Genomic DNA, 21433 nt, shown 5'->3' on the forward strand with positions numbered 1-21433 from the left:
TTCAGGGCGTTCATTTCATTCACTGTGAGTTTATAAACGGCATGGATTTTGGAGTCAGACAACCAGAGTTCAAATCCAGCCTTTGCTAATCACTTGGCTGATGACTTTCAGAAATCTACTTAACCTTCCTAAGACCTCGGTTTCCTCATTTGCAAAATGGGATAATAACCCTTCAAGTGAAATAAGGTATTTGAAAGCAGTAAGCATAGCCCTCAATACATAGAATTAACTTCCCCTCCATCAGCACCCAAGTTTCTTTGTTCTCTGGCATTTTAGTGACTAGTGTCATTGTCTTTCCCTTTTACCTTACTAAAGGGAGAAGCTTCTAATTCCCCTATCTATCTACCCGCCTATCTATTTCTCTATATATCCGTCCACCCCACTAATATCTAAGCTATGTGAGTTCTGGAGTAACACACACACTAGCTTTCAGATCTTGCCTACTAACCCAAAGACCTTGTGCTTTACTTAACAACTTAACAATTTACTTAACAACTCTCAGCCTCAGTGTTCTCATCTGTAAAATGGGATTCATTAGTTTCCATTGTTTACAGAATTATTGTAAGAATTAATTGAAGTCATTTACATAAAGGATTTATCAGAGATCCCAGCTCAAAAAACGTTAGCTATTGCAAAGGTTAGCTTTTTCTCCCTTCTATTTCCTCTCAGGAAGTTTAAGTCTCTAGAGGGCATGACCTGAATACCCATAACCTGAGAGTTCTTTTTTGAGTATTTCCTTAAAACTTGACATTGAAGCAAAGCACTCCCAGGGACTGAATGCAAACATCTCTGTCATTTCACTGAGACAGCCGCTCTCCTCACAGAGCCCATGTCCTTTTTTGGCTGTTCAGCTTCCTCTGTAATCACTGAAAACTCAGGATTTCTCCCCTGTACGGTTTTGTTTTCCATTTTATCAGAATCTGAGATCTCAGACTGTTTCTGGGCATCCGCAAAGGGTATTCAAACCTGCCCAGAAGAGGAGAAGGACAAACTGCCGAGATCTCAGGCCTCGGAGGCTGGGCGCAAGGCCTGGGTTATCTTGCTGATGTGGGCAGCACCTGCTGCGTGGTCTCCAGCCTCTCACAGCTTTGCTAGGACTCACTGACTCTATATTTTTCTACATTGAGGTTAGGGTTTAAGTGACATCAAAGGGTCAGAGGGAATGTTAAGATGGCCTAGGTCACTGTTTCAATCCATACTCAATACTACTGCCCTCTTTGATACCCCCCCGGATACATAGTCCACTGATTAAGAATCCGCATGGACGAGTTCCCATGACATTCTAAAAGGCAGAAAACAAATCCCTCCCTTCTTCTAGCTCTGAAAGGCCCTTGCACACATATATACATACGCTCGATATGCGCTTGGAAAATACAAACTCATGCATTCGTATCTAAATGACAACCACTGGGCATCCTCAATTTTGTTTTTATTATTATTATTAATTATTATTATTTTATGCCATGGGTGAATAAAATAGTCTTATTATTTCTTTTCCTATTCACCTTTCATCATAATTCACCCACACACTCACACACAGCCCTTTTCCCCCATGCTCACACTCAATCCTCCCTCACCTGATAGAAAAAATAAAAGCCACACGTGGGGTCTAAAATCTCTTTTTAAAGCAGAACATTTTAGTGTCCAATTTAAAATGCAAACTGTATTTTCTAGCTATTCTATTCTGCTGTTTTCCTCTTAGAGTTTAATACCTTGCCCTTGCATTAATAAATATATATTCATTATAAGATTATGAACACTTTTACTCCGTATACAACTTAAAGCTATGGCTGGGAGAGATTTTTTAAAAAGGGAAAAAACTTCTGGAAAGTGTTTAGATAGGAGAAAGAGAGCTAAAACAGGAATCAGGAGTACTGTAGAAAAAAAATATGACACTGGACACTGAGTAGAGAAAAGTAAGTGAACGTTTATAACATCGTGGGTTTTTCCCCAAGTTTGCATCATCCGTTTTCTCTTGATTTTCTGACATTAGCTTGTCCATGGAATTTCATTCCTAACAGCAGTAGCCTTACACGAACCAGCACTCTGGCCTCTCGGGTCCTGCAGCTCATTGTCAACCTACCCCACAGGAGACCTTGTTATTCCTCTTTAGAGGTCTGGGTGTGATGGTGATTCATCTCGCAGAGCAAGCTGGGATCGGGGGAACCCTCTGTGTTAGAACTTCTGGCTTGATTTCCTGCAGACTCAAAGTCAGCTCTGAGGTGGACTGTATGTGCGGTGGCTCTGCAATGAGCATTCAACAATGTGCTTTGTGTCCACAGGTGTCCCATTCAGAGCATCCAAGCTAATGGACGGTTAAGGAAATGACCCAACAGCTGGCAGGCCTCCCCTGCTGTTGCCAATATTGTTTTCATGCTCCAGGCGGTGCTGAATTATGTGCAGCAAAACTAGCACAGAAGCCCCACGTCCACCACTCTCTGCCCCTCCAAACTCTAAGGTTAGTACCACTTATCAAACTGGCTTCGGGCAGCCTTCTACCTGCTCACAGCTTGACTAAGAATCAAAGAAATGTTTGCTTTGCAAGAAGATAATCCTTTAAACCAAATATGGTTTGAAGTTGTTTGGCTTTAAAATAGTTTTTAAACTATTCTCTCTCCCTCTCTCTCTCTCTTTCTCTCTCTCTCTCTCCCTATATATATATATACACACATATATATACACATATACATGTATATATACACATATATATTTTATTCCTATTCATATATTATGAATATATGAATAAGAAAGAAATGAATATACATATATATTCACAGTTTCATATTTCACCACCTAAAAAGATAACCCAATGTCTTTGTATATGCCCATGTGCTAACTACAAAATTCATATGGCAATAATGGCAATATTTCTCTTGTCATTAACAGTGCTTATCACTGATGCCAAGTTCTTAGATGATAGATGATAAAAAATGTTTTACATGTGGATTTATAATTTCTCTATAGCAATATTATTTTTGCTAGATATTTACTAAAGCTTGAGCAACTTTTTAAATGAACATTAGCATATGGTTCCCTCTCCTTGTCTAAACACTATTTAATATTCATTTCTCAGTTGAGATACAGCCACAGCCTTTGGAATTCAAACATATGATCCCAGATTTAAATACATGTAATCAGTAAACATAAAATATTGTTTAATGCTTAAGTCTTGAGTTAAGGTTCTATTCATAAATTTATTATTAGAGTTTTTATTTGTTTTATTTAAAACAGACCATACGTGACTAAGTAAAAGAGTATGTTTAACATTAATAACTATTTAATTTTCATAAATATATTGTACTTCAAGTTACAGAATAAGAAGTTTAGACTTAGTCATTGAAATTGTATGAGATAACATTTTAACAGTTGTGTTTTTTTTTTTTAATTTATTTATTTTTTATTTATTTATGGCTGTGTTGGGTCTTCGTTTCTGTGCGAGGGCTTTCTCTAGTTGTGGCAAGCGGGGGCCACTCTTCATCGCTGTGCGCGGGCCTCTCACTATCGTGGCCTCTCTTGTTGCGGAGCACAGGCTCCAGACGCGCAGGCTCAGCAATTGTGGCTCACGGGCTTAGTTGCTCCGCGGCATGTGGGATCCTCCCAGACCAGGGCTCGAACCCGTGTCCCTTGCGTTGGCAGGCAGATTCTCAACCACTGCGCCACCAGGGAAGCCCTTAACAGTTGTTTTTATCCCTGCCCAGGGACAGAAAAGAATTTGGTGGAAACTCAGTAGGCCTTTCCTGATACTCTCCTCCCTAAACCATCCCTCCTTCCCTTGACAAACACAGTCATTCTCCATCTAACTACCCTGTTTTATTTTCCTCATAACTTACCACTAACTGAAATTGTGTCTACTTATTTGGTTCTTCATTCATCAAGAATCAAAGCACGTACCCTCTACATTTTCACCCTTGTGTTGCCGTATAGTATAGTATGTGGGCATCCTATAAATATTTGATGAGTGAATAAATGGGTAGATGTTTTCATCTATACTCTATTTTAAAAATACAAAATATATAATCTCATATAGTTATTTCTCAGAAGTGATGTATAGACAGATATATACAGGCAGTCACTGCTTTACACAGAAGTGTGAGACAATAAAAATGGTCACGTAAAGTGAAACCATGGAAAGCAACCTTAATAATCATTGGGAATAGTTATGATTGTTCCTTGAACTTCAAAAATCTTTTGCCAAATCATTAAAAAATCTTACTATCAGAGGTAAATGTATAGGGAAATAAAGAAATATAGCAAAGCGCATACTTATTTAGTATACGGTAACTTACAACATTAGAAATGTTCAGATTTAAAGTGTTTCGTTTTTTTGGTAAAATACTGATCAAGACTACTTTGAACAGCTTGCTTTCTTTTTCTCACTGTGTAAATTACAATACAGAGTGAGCATCTTTTCTATGCCTTGGCCAATTGTCATATGCCTTTCTAGGTCTGGATTGGCCTCCGACGTTTTATTCTTCATGCTTTCAACATCTTAAAATATACTTGAGAACTCCATTAAAGTGAGTTTCTTGCCAGCATCAGTCCCTTTGGGACATCTTCATCCTCTTTGCTTTGTCTGCCTTCCTCATTTATACAGACAAGCATGGCTCCACCAAGTGTCTTAGGCTGCGTAATGCAGAGCCTCTCAACTGGCAGCAGTGTCAACGTTCCCACCTACAGATATTTCTTCCCTAACTCCATTTATGTTTCATTTGAATTTCACTTCCAGTGTTAAATCACCTCTCATTTCTTGCCTGCACATTCATTTCTGTTGGCCAATTTCTTCTTTAAATTGTCTGTTTTTGAAAAATGTCATTGGGTTTATACTGGGAGACAAGGAGGCAACAATACTCCATGCTTCACTGTCTGTGCATAAAATGAATAACAGATGCAGAGGGACCAATGATGGGCAAAGGATGAAGGAAGTGATGTGACCGGTCACTGATTAGAAAGCAAATCTGCTAATTATGGAGTGATTTGTGGACTGAGGAGCTAGCAGTTTAATTTGTACTTTATGCAATTATTTATAGTTAATATACTCAAATTTGAACCATGCTGCTGGGGAAGAGGTGCTAATTAACTAAACTGTAGTAACAAAAATTCATGCACATTGGAACCATGCAAAGCAAAAACTGCCTGTAATTGAAAGTACCATTTCTCTCCCAAACTTTCATATGACCTCTATCTCTATGTATGGGAGAAGCTACTTTAGAAACGTGCAAAATCGGGTTTTTACCCTCAGAAGTCATGTATTAAAAACAGAGGGATCATACTTTCCTTAGTGCCTTTCGCTGAGAAATAGACAGCTGTAGATTTTTGGTTATTGCATAGGTCAAAGAAAACAAGATGTTGTAATTGTACTGCTACATATTTGCATGTATTAGCCAGGATCAGAAATGCATAAATCAGTGGTTTTCAAACTTCATCATGTGTTAGAATCACCTAAATGGATTATTAAAACACAGATTGCTGACCCTGCCCTCAGAGTTTCTGATTTAATAGGTTTGGAGTGGTACCTGGGAATCTGCCTTTCTAATGAGTTCCCAGGTGAAAGTGATGCTGCAGATCAGGAACCACTGACTTAAGCACATTCGGAACCATGAGGAGAAAGAAAAGAATCGGGAGACCAAAATCTGGCAAGAGCACAGAAGCTAAATCAAAGTGCCTTGGGTATCTTAGAGATCTTTTATTTTAGGCTTCTAGTTTTACAATTAAGGAAGTGGAAGCCTGCAAAATTCAAATTATTTAATTCAAATACAAAATTAACCAGACTTAGAGTCTGGTCTAAAACCTAGAATCTATAACCAATACTTTCTGGAAGATAGCTAGCACCATAAGAGACCCTATTCTCAATAGCTATAAGGTGAAACTATGACACACACACAAACACACACAAAGAGTTTCTCAAACTTTGCTGCATATGAAATGGCCTGGTTAAAAATTAATACTCTGATTAATTAAGGTTCTGATTTCAGAGGTGGAGGGTGCAACCCCATGAGATCCAAATGCATGTGAACTGTTCTTTAAACAACTGCTTTAGAATTGTGTAAGCCAATGTTTTAAAGCACAGAATCTATACACAGGAGAGAACAGAATGCCAACTTTTTTTTGAATTATTTTTACAAAATACTTTTACAGACTATGAACACTCCCCAAACTCTCCTATGAGGTGGATGAGGCACCTTCTTGGAGAAACCTTGGCCAAGCCTCCTCCATTCTCAAAGCTTCCTTTTCCTCATCTGTATAGGGGTAAAATTATTAAAGCTGATCTCATACAATTGTTCTGAGGATTAAGTGAGATAAAATATATGAAGGCAATTAGTGAGGGAAAAATATTACATGGGTGTTACTTGTTAGCTTCATTATAGAGAAGCCTCAACAGGATATGATTTTTTTTAATATCAAGTGGGGAATCTGCAGAAAAAAGATTCTTAATTGTATTACAATAGGCTCATCCTGGCAGAAGCTTACTTATTGGTCAAAGGAACCAGAAGAGGTAAAACCTCCGTAAAATCACAAGACTTCACCTTCAAAGGCCCAAAATTACCTGGAACAGGACTTGGAGACTAAATCCTAATCTGGAACAATAAAAAATATATCCTAGGCTCAATGGTTTTCTTAGAAAACATCTTGTCTAATCTCTGTCCCCAAGACATTTCCTGCCTCTTCTGACTCTCCAGTGAACTGGGGATTGGAAACCAGACAATTTTGACTTCCTGAGCTTTCTTTTCTTTTAGCAAAGCTGAAAGAATAATTTTTAAGGAAGGAAAATGAAAATGATCCATTTACCTCGACTCTGCCCTCACTATGAAGGAGGATCCTGGAACTGGAGAAAGAAAATATCAGAAAGGGAGAAAGAGTCTGCCTTCCCCACAGACTGTTGAACATAAGACACTTTCTCCCTTTGAGGGCCCATCACTTGTTTTTCTCCACATATTTTAATCAATATTCATTGAGCCGTAACAATCTGGCTTCCACGGTCACTCTGGTGTTGAGTTTCATGAGTAACTACTTTTTCCACTGGCTGCAGAAGTAATGAGTCTGTACACGGCTGGCAGAAGATCATTCCTTTGAGCAAAGCAAAATCAGCAGTTTCAAGGGAAGTGCGGGCATCTCAGTGTGGTGATCAGCCCACATCTAAAATGTAAACTCAAAGTACAGAAACCAACCCACAGGCCAACTGATCTCTTTTGGAAGATGTGGCTTCAAACCATTCCATGTGCATGTGAAATGCCTAGACTTCATTACAGAGTTTTCCTGAAAGCTGATGCATCCAAGGAAACCTTAAAATAAGGAGCAAAGTAATAACATATATTCCCCAGAAAATAAAACTCTTAACACGGTCTTGCCTCATTCTAGCAAAAGTATGTCGCAAGATCTCTTGAGGAGGAAGGTATAGTACTGAGCTCGGGGATTTGAGTTAGATGGGACCCTGGTCACCACCGTCCACCACATGCCTGAGGCTCCTTCTCATGAAAAGGTCTCCTAGACGTTGAGGGTGCCCATGAAGGTCAGAGACCTGAGAAGCCTGAGTCCGGCTCACACTCCGTTCCGAGGATAATCCACTCTCCACAATTCCTTCAAGCACAGAACACTCCCCTCTTCCCCCCATATCAGCTCTTTCTCTAGATTTCTTCCATCAGTGGCACCGGAATTCTTTCAAATTGATCAACATCTCATTTTTCACTACGACTTCATGCTCCTACCTTCCATCCTAATATCTAGACTTCCATCCTAATGTCAGATAGCTTTTATTTTCCTTCATAGTGTCTCCAGAAAGAATTCCTCCTAAGTACCTACTTATGTCAAGCCATCAGAAATCCATCCATCCATTCATTTACTCATTCTTTCAGACATTTGGTATCATGCAAAGCATTGGGCTAGTTAAGTAGGGGAGAGACGGTCATTTAAAATAACTGCTATATGATAAGAATGAAGTCAGGATTCACACTATTGTCTCTACCGAGAACTCCCACTTTCTCCCTTATCTTATTCACTCTTTAAACACAAGTCAGGAGACACTTCCTCCTGGAAGCCTGCCCTGAATCCACCCCCAGCTGAATTAGGTGTCTCTCTTATGGGCTTTCAAAAATGCCTAACTAGATCATTGCACTGATATTGCATCCATTTGCTGTTGATGTGCCTGGCCCCCAAATAGACTGTGAGCTTTAAAGACAGAGACTGTGTTGTATTCATCTCTGCATTCCTAGTACTTAACATAGAGCCCAGTAGACTGTGCTCATTGCATATTTTTGAATGAATGAATGAATGAATGGATAAAAACTATGAAAGAAAAATCATAGAAAGTTGTGAAACAGAATAAGGAATAAGTATTCATTTTTAACTACAGGAATGAAGACAATTTTCATGGAGGAGATGGTATTTAAGCAAAGCGCTGAAGCGTGAACAGGATTTCCAGAATTTGAAAAGATCAAGGGCTTGGGGGGAGGGGTGGTACACAGAGGATTACTTTTTAAAACCTAACGGATTCTCTCCACCTCTAATCTGTTACTTCTCTGAAAATAATCTTTCTTATACTCTAGCAAAGCTTTTTTTTCCCTTCCTTGCTTGTGGAGAACCTTCAGTGATGCCTTACTGTCTATCAGGATAGAATCGGAGCAGGTCAGCTTGCCCTTCAAGGGTCTTGCTATTGTTACCCAAAACTTTTTTCTAATCTTAACTTTCATTCCTTGGCCACTCACTGTCTGCACAAATCAGGCCCTTCTGCTCTCTGTCCCCCAGTATCTTGCTTTTTATCATCTCTTTGGCGTTCCTCTTTCTCCATCCCTCACCTACAATGCCTTCCCTGTGCCTTCTTGCCATAGACAATACCACTCTGTCTTTGAAAGCCCTACCCCCTTCATGCAGCCTCCCTTTTCCACTCCAGATTGGAATACCTTCTTCTTCTAGACAATTTGATAACCACTCGTTTACCATTTAATCATTGTATGGTTTTCTAACTATAAGCCTGCTTTGTCCCCCTTATGAGGACTGAAATAAGGTACCTACAAGCTAGGATAATGGATGGTGGCTTTTTGTAACATGCACAGTGTTCCAGACAAATAGTCTATTGATGAAAAATTCTTGATAACTTACGCACTCCTCTAAGGATGTATGAGGAGTCTTTCCTTTAGGCAGACATCTTATTCAGCAGATGGGGGTGCTTACCCTAGATATCATATTTAATTTAATGAGAAGAAATAAATTATCTATTATCAGTGTGTCTACGTTATGAAATCACTAACTTTGCCTATGTTATGATATAAAAACTTGCTACTTTCCTCCTTCATTGATAGAATTATGTTATTTTTACCTCTTCCATGCAGCCAAAGTAATGACATTTTTTTTAACTGTGTGACTAGCCCTTTAAGATAGGTGCGTCTTTTTCACTGTTTTTACCCTTGCCCTTGTCATCGTAGGGCTCCTTCATGCTTTTCAGCCTTCCAGGCTTTGCCCCTCGTCAAACCACATCAATATCAGTCTCAAACCTTAACCGTAAATGGCATCTAGAGGGATAAAGGCTCAATACTTCACGTAAAGGAGCGACTTCATCACACACAACAGGCTGCAGGGCATGGAGAATCCGTCACCTAACCTTTCCCAGCCTCTATCCATCTGTGCCCCACTGTTGGATATCCAAGCTTGACAGTGAATGCTTTCCAATGGGAAACTGTAGCAGGATTTTTTTCCCATCCTTTGGTCCCTATTGTATGTTCAGCTGCACTGAAGCTAGCTGCTAATCAAAGCCAGAGACTCTCATACACAAACAAACACGGCATTGTGGCCTCCCCTGGGGCTGGAACACAGCAATCCAACAAACAATTTGGTCAGGTGATAGCAGCCTGGAGGAACAGACAGAGCATTGCCCAGACATCCTCCTGTCTTCACTCTCCCGCTCCCCTTCCTCAGCACGAGCCAGTGGAACCATGAGGCCAGGCAAACCGATGCTTGAGAAAGCAATGGAGAATAAAACAATATGCAGTCAAAAAGGTCTGGTCTGATAACAGGATTCTTTGTCCAAGAGAGTGTATTCCCTAGATCATAGTGAGGTAGAAATAAAATACATAGCATGAGAGCATATTCCTGGACACAGGAAAGAGGGAGAAGGAAGGGATTGGACCAGAATATCTTCAGATACTCACTGGGCCCTTGTCATAGAACGGTGGGGTGGAAGTGGAAGAGTGTGATGTTTAGGAGTTTGTGGTTAGATATATTTGATCTACAATCTCAGTTCTGCCTCTTACTACCTCGTGACCTTGGACAAGTTACTTAACCATTCAGAGACTCGGTTGCTATTGTTAGTGATGTTGGGGAATTGTGCTCAGAAAGGAAAAAGGAGGGAAATGCTAAGAAAAGAAAGCAAGGTCTTCAGCTTCCAGAAGTAGCTAGTGGTAGAGGATGACGGCTCCTCCCTGGCCCTGGCAGTTCCTAGGAACAGAGCCTCAGAGGCACTGGCAGCTTCTGAACTTTGACCTACTGCCATGTGTCCCCAGAGCACATCAAGGGACACTAGGGATGCCCATGGCCAGCATGAAGCATGGATACAAGATGTCTTCATACAACAGCAGGAGCTGGGACTCCTGCACATTGATAATGGAAACATCCCTGAGTATGAAAGACGGAGCAGAAAAGCTAGAGATGCCAAAGAAAACGATTGCTCACATCACAGTTTTTGGTTAGGGCAGCCAGTTAACGTTAAATCTTGCCAGGGTTGGTGGAGATTGCAGGAGAGAGGGGAAATTGAGTAGGAACTAGGTGAAAGGTTATCTTAATTCTATGCAATGATAAACATGAACTGAGTACCTACTATGTGCCATTTGTTATTTGGGTAGTGGTAACGTGAAAGAACTAGAAACAACTGTCTAGCAGTACGGTATAGAACAGAGAGGTTCAGTGAGAAGATGCAGGACCACTGAAACTCAGAATTAATATAGTGACTTCCTTTAAATACAAAGGGTAGACAATCCAAAATGATTTAATAATTGAAGCATCTTCATATGGAGACCTACAAATGGAAATAAAATCAGTTAGATGCTATCTTGAGGAATCTATTATAAGATCTGCAGATTTACTTCAGGAAACACCAGTCAATATTTCCATGTCTTATCCTTTCTAGGATGTACCTTAAATGTCCCTCAATTGCACATGGCGCTCCTCATTGGGTATGTCCACATCCTCATTTCAGTAAAAGTCAAATTTATCAGATAAGCCACAGTCCCATAATTTCTCCATTTCCACCTTCTGGGAGAGAATTTTTTTACTTGCTCCTTAAAGCCTTACTAACTGTCCTGCACTCAACTGTCACATTTCTCACCTCTTCCAATTCAGAGGTTCCTGGCCTCCCCACAGGAACTCCAATCTCACTGCAGCATTAGGAGTCATAGTAGATACAAATATTTGAACATTCTCAAGGGACAACGTGTGATTTTGCTTAAATTCCACCAAGAATAGAGATAAGCAATCCCATGTCACATTAGATGAGTAGTGAAATCTATTCCCTTTTGAGGAAAACAGCTCCTAATACTTAGGCTGATCTTCCTCACCAAAGAAACATTAAAATCACCTTAAGAAGAGTGGTCACACCTTCCTCTGTTCTGTACTTATTTTCAATAGTTGCTCAAGTTCCAATAGATGATGATAAATCTGGCTATACCTTGGTATGGACTTGGAAGTTAGACAAGGAAAGGGGTCAATTTGAGATGGGAAGGAGGCAAGGAAATAATATTTGTTCTTCAAAATAAAATTAAACAATTTTTAATAGAAATGCCAAAGTCTAAACTTTTTTTCTGACTTCAACAAGATATTTAACGTTACACATTAGAGGTGGCAAATGGAAGTCAGGGTAGAAAACTAACCCAGGAAGCTAACTAGTGTGTGTGTAGCTAAGCCCTGGGCCTGGAGGGATCCTGTTGTGCCCATGAAAGGGAGCCTCTGGGTCTTTTCCTTGGTCTCCTTTCATGATGCCCCCGCAAGAGTGGGGGAGATATGAATGGAAACAATGGGGTGGAGAGTGTAAACTTTATGGATGAGTTGACTCCAGTGACCAGGCTGTCTAAGTCATGGCCCTGAATCCAAGATTGCTCAAGTCCTATTTGAGGCAGCAACTCTTCACTAGAACAACTGATTCTGTTTTGCCTTCAAATACTTCCTCTGAGAGGAACAAGGAGGGGACAGGCTGGTCCCTGTCCTGGAATGACCTCATGGCATTTTTATACTAAGAGGCATGTAGAGCTTAGGAGATTTAGAAAGCAAACAAGACAAATCCACTGGAGAGAAATCTCCTAACGAACCCCACCGGAGCCAGATGGGCCAAAAGGGCCCAAAGAGAGTTGCCGAGCAGTTCATCTGGAGTGGAGGAAACCTCAGCGCTATCTAGTAGAGTTTTCTGTGAGGTCTGAAGCTCCTCTCCCCAAGCTCATGCTTGGCTTCTGTCTATCAGATTTTTGGATGTTTTCCCTAAGGTCTCAGTTCAAGTCCACTTCTATTTCTTTTGTCTTCTTGGTTCTGCTGCCTTTGAAGTTAACTGCTCTCATTTTAACCTCTTGCAAGAGAACATCACTGGATGAGATGTTGGAAACCCACAGTTAAGCTTGCTTTTAGGAAATGTGGATCTAGTTAGAGAGAAGTTGGTAGAAATCCACCTCTACCCACTTATTCCTGCTAAATTGCTTTTGATCTGTTTCTCCAAACCAAATTCATTTATGACAGCCTTGAAGTACATCTTCAAATCCCCAGATATCATATATCAGAGGGCAAACTCTGTGATCCCTAACCATCAGACTCAAACCACTGTTTTAAAAGGCTAGAAATCATTTCAGGCTCAAGTTGGTGGGAATCCCAATACTGGCATAGACAATAAAAGCTTTCCACCCCTCCTCTACAAACAAGAGTGCGGTTGACAAACCCAAATTTGATCTGACTCACTTTAAACTACAGCCAATCTGTACACTATTCATTCCAAATAATAATAGAGCAAATAAATAATTCCCCAAAGGGTGTCAAGCCCTGGAGTGACGTGCATCAAAGAGGTTTGCTGCCCCTGCAAGTTTACCCACGTGCAGTGCATTAGGCCCTCTCTTCTTAGCCCAGAGCAGCTCAGAAGTTCCCCAGGCTTCTGGGACCTGCTAAGGGGGTGAGATTGGACCTGGGTGGGATCAGGCAGCTGTGGCTTCCCTGGGGAGACTTTTACCCCTGGATATGTATCTGGAAGGGTCCTCAAGGTTAAGAATGGAAGATAATGTTTACTCAGCTTGACCTTTAATTTGTACACACTAAGGTCCACAAGATTATCTGTTGCATCTAAACAGCACATCCTTTGCTGGGAGAAAGATTTTTTGTTTGCTTCATGGGATTATGTTTGTTTGTTTGCATTTTTCTATTTCCAACTTTTTAATGAGAGTCCATCAGATTAATTTACTAAGCTTTTTTTATGATTCAAATTTACCCATGTCAAGCTAAATAAATTGAATTTCCATCTTAATTGGCCCACTTAGTAGAAACAAATGCACATGTTAATGTGTGGAAAGCTATAAACATATAGCATACATTGATTACTATGTTGATCTAAAAAGCAGGACACACAATTATTTGTACAACTATTTTCAAAGGTTAAATCAGAAAAACTATAAAAGTGTATCAGAGTGTTAATAGTGGTGTCCATTTTGAGCAGGATTATAAGTCATTTTTTTTCCTTCTTCATAACTTTAAAAATTTTAATATCTTGTAGCATGGACATTTTTCTAGAATGAGAAAAAATAATGTGTTTCTCCAGGTATATATTTGTGTTTTCCTAATAACAAACATAATAATGAAAAAACCCTTATTGTTTTTCACATCATTAAAATTAATCAAACTTTTCACAAGTTTGAAATGAATTGAGCTGTATGTAAGATTCTGCATTTTGCCAGAGGCATTGAATTGAACAGTTAACTATATATTGTAATCAAGAAAAGAGGATGAGAAGAAAGGCTTTATATTATTGTTTCAAAACTTAAGTACCTCCACCAGTTAAAATAACGTAATAAACTCCTTGCTTTCTTTCCTATAGCAGCTTCAGGCTTCCTCATTTGATCATCATGGACCATATCTAAAGAAATATACTGTACCCAGAAGGCAACATTATTTTATAGAAAATATTTTTTGAAGAACTAAATTGGCCCTTGCATAAGATTCTCCAAAGCTGCAGGATATTTTTTTAAGCCAAAGTTCCAACTTCTGACTTAACGTGGACACCCCACCTGGCCAACTGGAAGATGCCCAGTGGAAGCCTTCGGATGTTCTAATGCTCAGAAATGAAGGCCACTAGGTGTTACAACTTGAGCGATGATTCTCTGCTATGGGGAGCAATAATCCCATGGGCAGGTTTAGAACAGGCCATATTATTAGCAAATAAGGAAGGCCATTATGAAAACATTATTTTAAAGTTTTACATGGTCTCCATTTGTTTTATCCTGAGTGAAGACTTTCTCTGTTACCTAAGATTGTCACTGAGATATGTTCCTTATTGATCGAATCTGGACTCTGAGGCAAGAGTCCTTGGCTCCTTCCTCAGGCAGCCCAGCGTCTCCCAGGAAGCCACACAGATGGATGGTCCCTGCTCTACTTCCCTTATGGTGTGGAAGGGCACATCCAAGGGAAAAACAGATGTTCAAACCTTAAATAAGAGAATACTCTAGCATTCAGAAAGCGTATTACATTCCATCCTTCTCATCGTAAGAATGAAGTTTCCTAAACACTATTACGACGGCAGTGTTTGGCTCACTTACACCCTCGCAGGGGAAGGCTCCAGAAGAAACACCGGTAAGAGGCCTGAGATCACACCTGGCAAAGGGCCTTGTATTCTTTTTTTTTTTTTTTTAATTTATTTATTTTTGGCTGTGTTGGGTCTTCGTTTCTGTGTGAGGGCTTTCTCTAGTTGCGGCGAGCGGGGGCCACTCTTCATCACGGTGCACGGGCCTCTCACTATCGCGGCCTCTCTTGTTGCGGAGCACAGGCTCCAGACGCGCAGGCTCAGTAGTTGTGGCTCACGGGCCTAGTTGCTCCACGGCATGTGGGATCTTCCCAGACCAGGGCTCGAACCCGTGTCTCCTGCATTGGCAGGCAGATTCTCAACCACTGCGCCACCAGGGAAGCCCGGGCCTTGTATTCTTAAGGGGCTCAGTCAAGTCAATAGCAATTTGGATGGTGACTGCAAATTTCTTTTATAAATAATCCAACAGTGTAAATATGACTTGCACATGAAGCTACAGGAGTGATCAGCTTTTGCACATAGTAGGAAGTGTTATTGTCAATGACCTTCGTTGTGTGTTTCAAGCTATGCATGTCATGATTAGACAGTTCTGATTTCTCGCCTGCTCTCCCAATTTATAGAACTGAACATTAGTGACTGGTCACTCAAAGTGAGGTCCCCAGGCCAGCAGCTGCTATCGCCAGGGAGCTTGTTAGAAAGGCAGACCCTGAGAGTCCACCAGAGACCTACTGAATCAGAATCGCATTTTAGCAAGATCTCTAGGTGACTGATATGCACATTGAAGTGTGAGAAGCACAGCTTTAGTATAAACAAAGTGTTGCTAATCAATTGTAAAAACCTAAATTTAGTGAGAATAACCGATTGAAATTTTTGGTATGCATCCTTTACAACTCTTAGGAAGCCCTATAACATAATATTTAGTAAAACAGTTCATAACCATTTTAGTTTAATCTTTTTTAGAATTGTCTACTCACTTTTTTTTTCACTCTGACTCCGACTTCCTTTTCTTCACACCTGTCACACATCTTTCCTCCTACTCACTTCAACTGGTCAAACTTACCTTTCAGCATCTTAGGCAATCTCTAGGGGTGCTGAGAAAATGATAATGACAAGCAGCAGAACTGGGGAAAGAGACAGGCAGAACTGGCCCCACTGATTTTATTAACAGTAGCTTATGTTTAGTGTAGCAGTTTACAGTTTATAAACAGTGCATTGTTACGATTTACCTTTACCACCAGCCCATGAGGTAGGCAAAGCGTCTATCATCACCATCATCATCAACATCATCACCATCTTACAGATGAAAACCCTGAGGTTCCAGGAGATACAGGGACGTACTCAGCATCAGGCAGAACTGCGATGAGATAAATGCAGGCTCCTGAATCCAAACCTGAACTCTTTCCTCTGAGCTGAGGGCTCCATGATGGCAGCAGGGCCAGAGCACGTGGCTATGGGTGTCACCAACATCAGCAATGAGATGGCTGCACCTTGGCTTGGGAGTGCCCTGTATGCAAAATGCTCTCCTAGACGCTATAGGAAAGGCCAAGGTCAACAGTCTGATGTGGGGACCTTACATGTCAAATTCCCTGGGGCCTGGAGCACGATCACATGTTCCGTGTGTTTGTTTTCAGAAGGGGTTTTGGATCTGCATTTAGAGAAAACAGTCTGAGACTATAGAGGGCAGAAGCATTTCAAGAAGAAGAAAGTCTCACCTAGGTTTCTGTTTGTTTTCTCATGCCAGCTGGACATGAGAAATAAAGCAGTGGGGGAGGGAAAGCAAGGGTGGACTTTCATGGTGGGGGCAGGGCTGCATCCCCACAATCAGCATTTCCATTATCCTCATCATATACTCCGTAGCAGTCAGACTCTGGGTTCTGTCCTTCACACTCATTTTCTAGGTTAATATTCATGTCAATCCTAGGAGGTATTAGTGCTGTCATCTTAGGGATAAGGAAATTGAAGCAAGAAAGACTACAATATTTGCTAATGGTCACACAGCTAGTAAGAAGCGTAGCTGTGGTTACCTTGATTTCTTTAAACTCAGAGCTCAAATATTGGAGCATTACAGCTAATGTTTCTAATACATCACCTGCATCCAGGTGCCCTGTCACATGTCCATCTTCCTTGACTCCACCTCTCAAATCAGAATCTCTGGGGATGGGCTCCAGGCATCTGGATGCTAAGACATGACTCCAGTTATTCTGATAAACACCGAAGAAAGGAAACCACTACGCTGGGTGATTTGGCCACTTACTGCACATACACTGGAGTTTAGGTTTGACATGAGAGGCAACTGAGAAAGAAAATTAATTAGTCAGAGGAAGATATGGCATTATATTATAGAGGAGAAAAAAATATCCAAACTAGGAATTTTAAGATCTTTTAAGATCGTCAAGATTCTTGTATTAAATAATGGGGTCATCTTAACCTCTTTAAATTTGTATCCTTATCAATTAAAAAAAAATCCTGTTCAGCCTACGTAAGTAGAATTGTTATGAAAATATGATGAGAAAATAAATGTTATTAGTTCTGAAAAGCAAAGGCCTATAGCCACAATGAAGTTATGATGAAAATAATGTCCCAAGTGTTCGGTCTTAAGGCTTTGAAGAACACAGTTTGTTAAAGAAGAGGTAGGGTTTCCTTCTCCATTATGGAGGTGAGTCAGAGACCATGCAAGGTCGAGAGGCTTAAAATGAACAAGGTGAAATATGATTAGGAAGACACTCCAGAGAACTGGCAGACCTATATGATGTTTGCAATAAAGGAGGTAGAGGAAAAGACAGGAGAGCTTTCTTCTAGAGGTTCAAGGTTGAGAATGGGGTGCTTGGGTTTAAACAGGAAATTGGTACCAGGTGATGTATAGAGGGATTGAGTAGAGAAGGCAGTCAAGGTCATTGGAACATGAGGAAGAGCAGAGAAAATGGTATTCAGAGTCATTTACTTATTTTTTCACTCATTCATCAGATATTTATTGGGCATTTCAATGGTCTCACTCTAGATATTCTAGGGTCCTGGAGAGGAATGAGAGAGTCCCTGCCTTCTAGGGGTGCATGGTCTGGGTGGGGTGGAGCTGGTGGTAAAAGTGAGTAATTCCAAGAGGTAAACGATGTGCTTTTCCAGTTTTGGCGCTGCTGGGAAAGGAGGAACTGAAGTCGCCGGAAGGGTGGGTGGAGGGGAGAATTAGAGCGCCACCTAGAGGGAGGATTTGCCTGGGAAAACCCTCCCTTGGCGCCGTTAATCTCAGGTTCATTCTGTTTCACCCAAATTCCACAGCTGAAGATAGAGGACTTGCTATTGTTCCCTCCATGTCTGTGATTTCATCGAAGGACAGTCATCTCATATCTCAGTATAAAAAGTGGAAGAAGTGGGAATAAGAGGTGAGAGGAACAGAATGCAATTTGTGCCTTACAATGATGTTTCAGTTTTTATTAAGCACAATTCTTAGAATTAAGAGCCCAAGTGTCAGTTACTATGACTTACTTCATTCAAGATTAATATGTAACAATAGATTTTTTTCACTAACTATGAAGTTTCAGAATCCAAGAACTCTGCTTTTAGGAAACTCATTATGATGTCTTTATTTGAAATGTCACTTTATCTAAACCTACTACGAAGAAATGGCTCCAAAATAAAGCCCAGTAGAAAAAATTAAATGATTTCTCAAAATATCTTAAGCATGAACTATTCACTGTATTCCCTGCTTACTTTGAAGAAATAGGGATTTGTGGTGAATGTGATCTACATAATCAAATCTGCAATATTACCATAATTATAATGCCCTCTGATAACGTTACATTATAGTTATCCTTCTAAACCACAGAAATCTTAACTTGTCATTTACCAAATACTAAAATAAGGAGGAACAAAAGGCTTGTTATATTTGACAATCTAGAAAGATCGTATGACACCTATGCCATGTGGAAAACTATGCCACATACAAGACTGGCAAGAAGTGCATGGAAAAATGACCCAGTGGATGGAAAATTGAATGGGCCATAAACATCAAGAATGGAGAACTTTCCAAAGTGCGGCTGTGGTCCAAATTCCACTCAAGCCAATTGACTCTGGAAGGAAAAAAGCTGGCCCAGCTTGTAAAGAGAAGCTCCATATCTGAATATTATTTTACCCCAGGGCAATGACATGGTTTTGTGTCAAAAGGAAACAAAAGTTCTCTGATTATTCATTAGAACTGCAGCCAAAAGAGACAACATTCGCCACCCTTAGAGAAGCTCCACTCAGCATTCAAACAAGGGCTGTTGGGAGGCCTGACTCACCTGATGCTTAAAGATGAGCATCTCTTTAAACAGGACTGACCTGCACTCAGGTGTAAACCAGCTTGCTCCCTGATCACCCCGGGTTGTCTCGGTTTAGGCATTACTTTTAGGAGGGAAGTCAAGGTCAGCCATCCTATTCACTATGTCCCATATTAAAAAGTGTAAGTGTTGGGAGAACTGGAATATATAATCTGAATTCTAACTACTGGCCCTCAATCCACCATTAACTCATACACCATTTCGAACAAGCCACCCAAACTCAGTCTCCTGAGAAAATTTTGAATAGTAATAAAATACCACATGGCAAATAAGAATATGATCAGAATTCACATGAGAATGTCATTTAAATAAGAAAGCAAGAGTAACTTCAAAAGGAAAAAAATATTTAAACCCAAAATACTTAATATCTAAGATTGATTTTATTGATAAAAGTGATTAAATTATTTGGGGACCTTATTTCTCTCAAGTTATTTCCAATGATCAGGTTCTGTGAAAATTCAAACCAGGCCAACTAGCTTTTCTAGAGTAAAAACATCAAAAATGTTCATTAAAAAATGTGGGTTCTGCCACATATTGCTATATGTGAAGACTAAATAGGTACATGGAAATTTTCAAAAAATCAGTAAATTTATTATACCCAATACCATGAAAAGAGGTCTAGGAGACCACAAAGTTATGTATTATAAACATAATATATTGTATTATAAATATTTTAAATATATGTTATCATTCTCATTCTATATAATACCCCATTGAAAAGTCAGATAATAAAAAGTCACATATTAACTGTAGTTTCTTTTCTCTCACACTCTAGCTTTGAAAATATAATACATTTGTACCGACAAGCAAACATCTGGAACACAGCACCTAATGCGTTAAGTATGGCTTCAGGTGGGTGTTCCTTATAGAGACCTTTCCTTAAATGATAAAAAAAAAATGTCCTAAAAGAGGCCTGGGAACAGGAGGAGATGAAAGATCAACTTCTACAGATTTAAAGTACAATTAGAGAATCAAAAGCACCAAAGTTTCTTAAAGCACAAAATAATGGTATTAGAGGTTTTTTTCACAACATAATTTTTTAAAAGCCCATCCTGTAATTTAAATGAGAAAGTACAAATATTGCCACTCTGAAATAACTCATGTCCCAAAGGGAGAAAAAAGAAAATATCCACTCTAATTTCCTTTGAATTTAACTGGACTATAAATTTTTTTTTAATGATTTGGTCTTTAGAATGCATAATTTACTTAAAAAGGAACATAATGAAGATGGAAAATAGAAGCTTTATTTTCTACACTGGGAGACACCTCTTTTGTTTCACTCCCATTACCTTTCAATATTTCAAATATCAGTTCATCCCCAGATGATCACGGGGATAAAAAGGGCTTTGCTGTTTCGTCAACTCCACATTTGCCTGAGATTGTGAAATTGCTTCGTTATTAGTTCGAAAGCTCCTCTTGATAGTTCCTGGATCTCCTCCCAGGCCCTTCCCTCCAACACACACCCGTAGGTCACCTTTCTCAAGTTGTTAAAGCAAAATGCCTAAATAACCCTCCAGATGAAAACAAAAGATGCCAAAAGACTGGAACTTTGATTTCTCTCGAATTGTTCATTCTTCCCAACCGTCACCTCACACCCCCCTCCCCACATGCCACTCCTACTTTTTCAATGTATCCCCCAGACTTGTAGAGCAGCTGTTAACAGAGGTAGGGGTGAGTTAACAGGAGTGTAAATAAACTCAGCGTGTGTTCTGGTGTTCCTGCGTGTTGTGTTAAAGAAAAAGGTGTTTGTGTGTCTGTGTGTGTGTGTTGAAGAGAGAGCAAGTTTTATGTTCTGTGTGTTAAGTAGAGAAGGGAAGGGGTTGAATACATTCCTCTCTTTTAAAATATTTTAACTTATTAGAAATATCAACTCAGAAACTAAGAATCTAGCAGATTGGTAATTAATATACCCTAGCTTTATGTGGGTGAAATGAAAAGTTCAAGTGTCTCTGTACAGGGCAGTTCTTAAAATTATTCAAATGAGAAATGGGATTCAAGGTGTGTCTTTTAAACTTTGGACGTAACCATTTCTAGAACCATTCCTGGGCTGGCAGGCAGGACAAGGAGTGGCCGGATGCTCTGCGCGGGACCCGCAAGGTCAGCTGGCACTGGGAGGCACAAGCCCCCGCTTGGTACCTAGAAACCTAGAAACGCCAGCGAAGACGCATCAGCTGGCAAGCCCTGGGGCAATCCGGGAAGCAGGGGAAGGATGGGAAAATGAACCCCGCTTGCTCAGGCTGCCTGACTTTCTCTCTCTTCTCCACCCAGCCGCAGACACACCTACTAACTCAGGTTTTACAAAGAGCCAAAGCCCCTGCATGTTCTCCATTCCGCTGGAAGCAGGAACACGGTCCAAATGCGCACAAAACATCAC

General features: G+C 40.2%; 1 protein-coding gene and 1 long non-coding RNA gene across 3 annotated transcripts in view; one reads left to right on the forward strand and one right to left on the reverse strand.

Annotated features, from left to right (window-relative positions):
• Window positions 1-21433, forward strand: part of LOC309631585 — a 481022-nt gene that overhangs the window by 260365 nt on the left and 199224 nt on the right. The window lies entirely within an intron of this gene.
• PTN (pleiotrophin) overlaps window positions 1-21433 on the reverse strand; it is a 97551-nt gene that overhangs the window by 75593 nt on the left and 525 nt on the right. The window lies entirely within an intron of this gene.

Source organism: Balaenoptera borealis (assembly GCF_965194805.1).
Source record: "Balaenoptera borealis genome assembly, chromosome: 7".
NCBI lineage: Eukaryota > Metazoa > Chordata > Mammalia > Artiodactyla > Balaenopteridae > Balaenoptera > Balaenoptera borealis.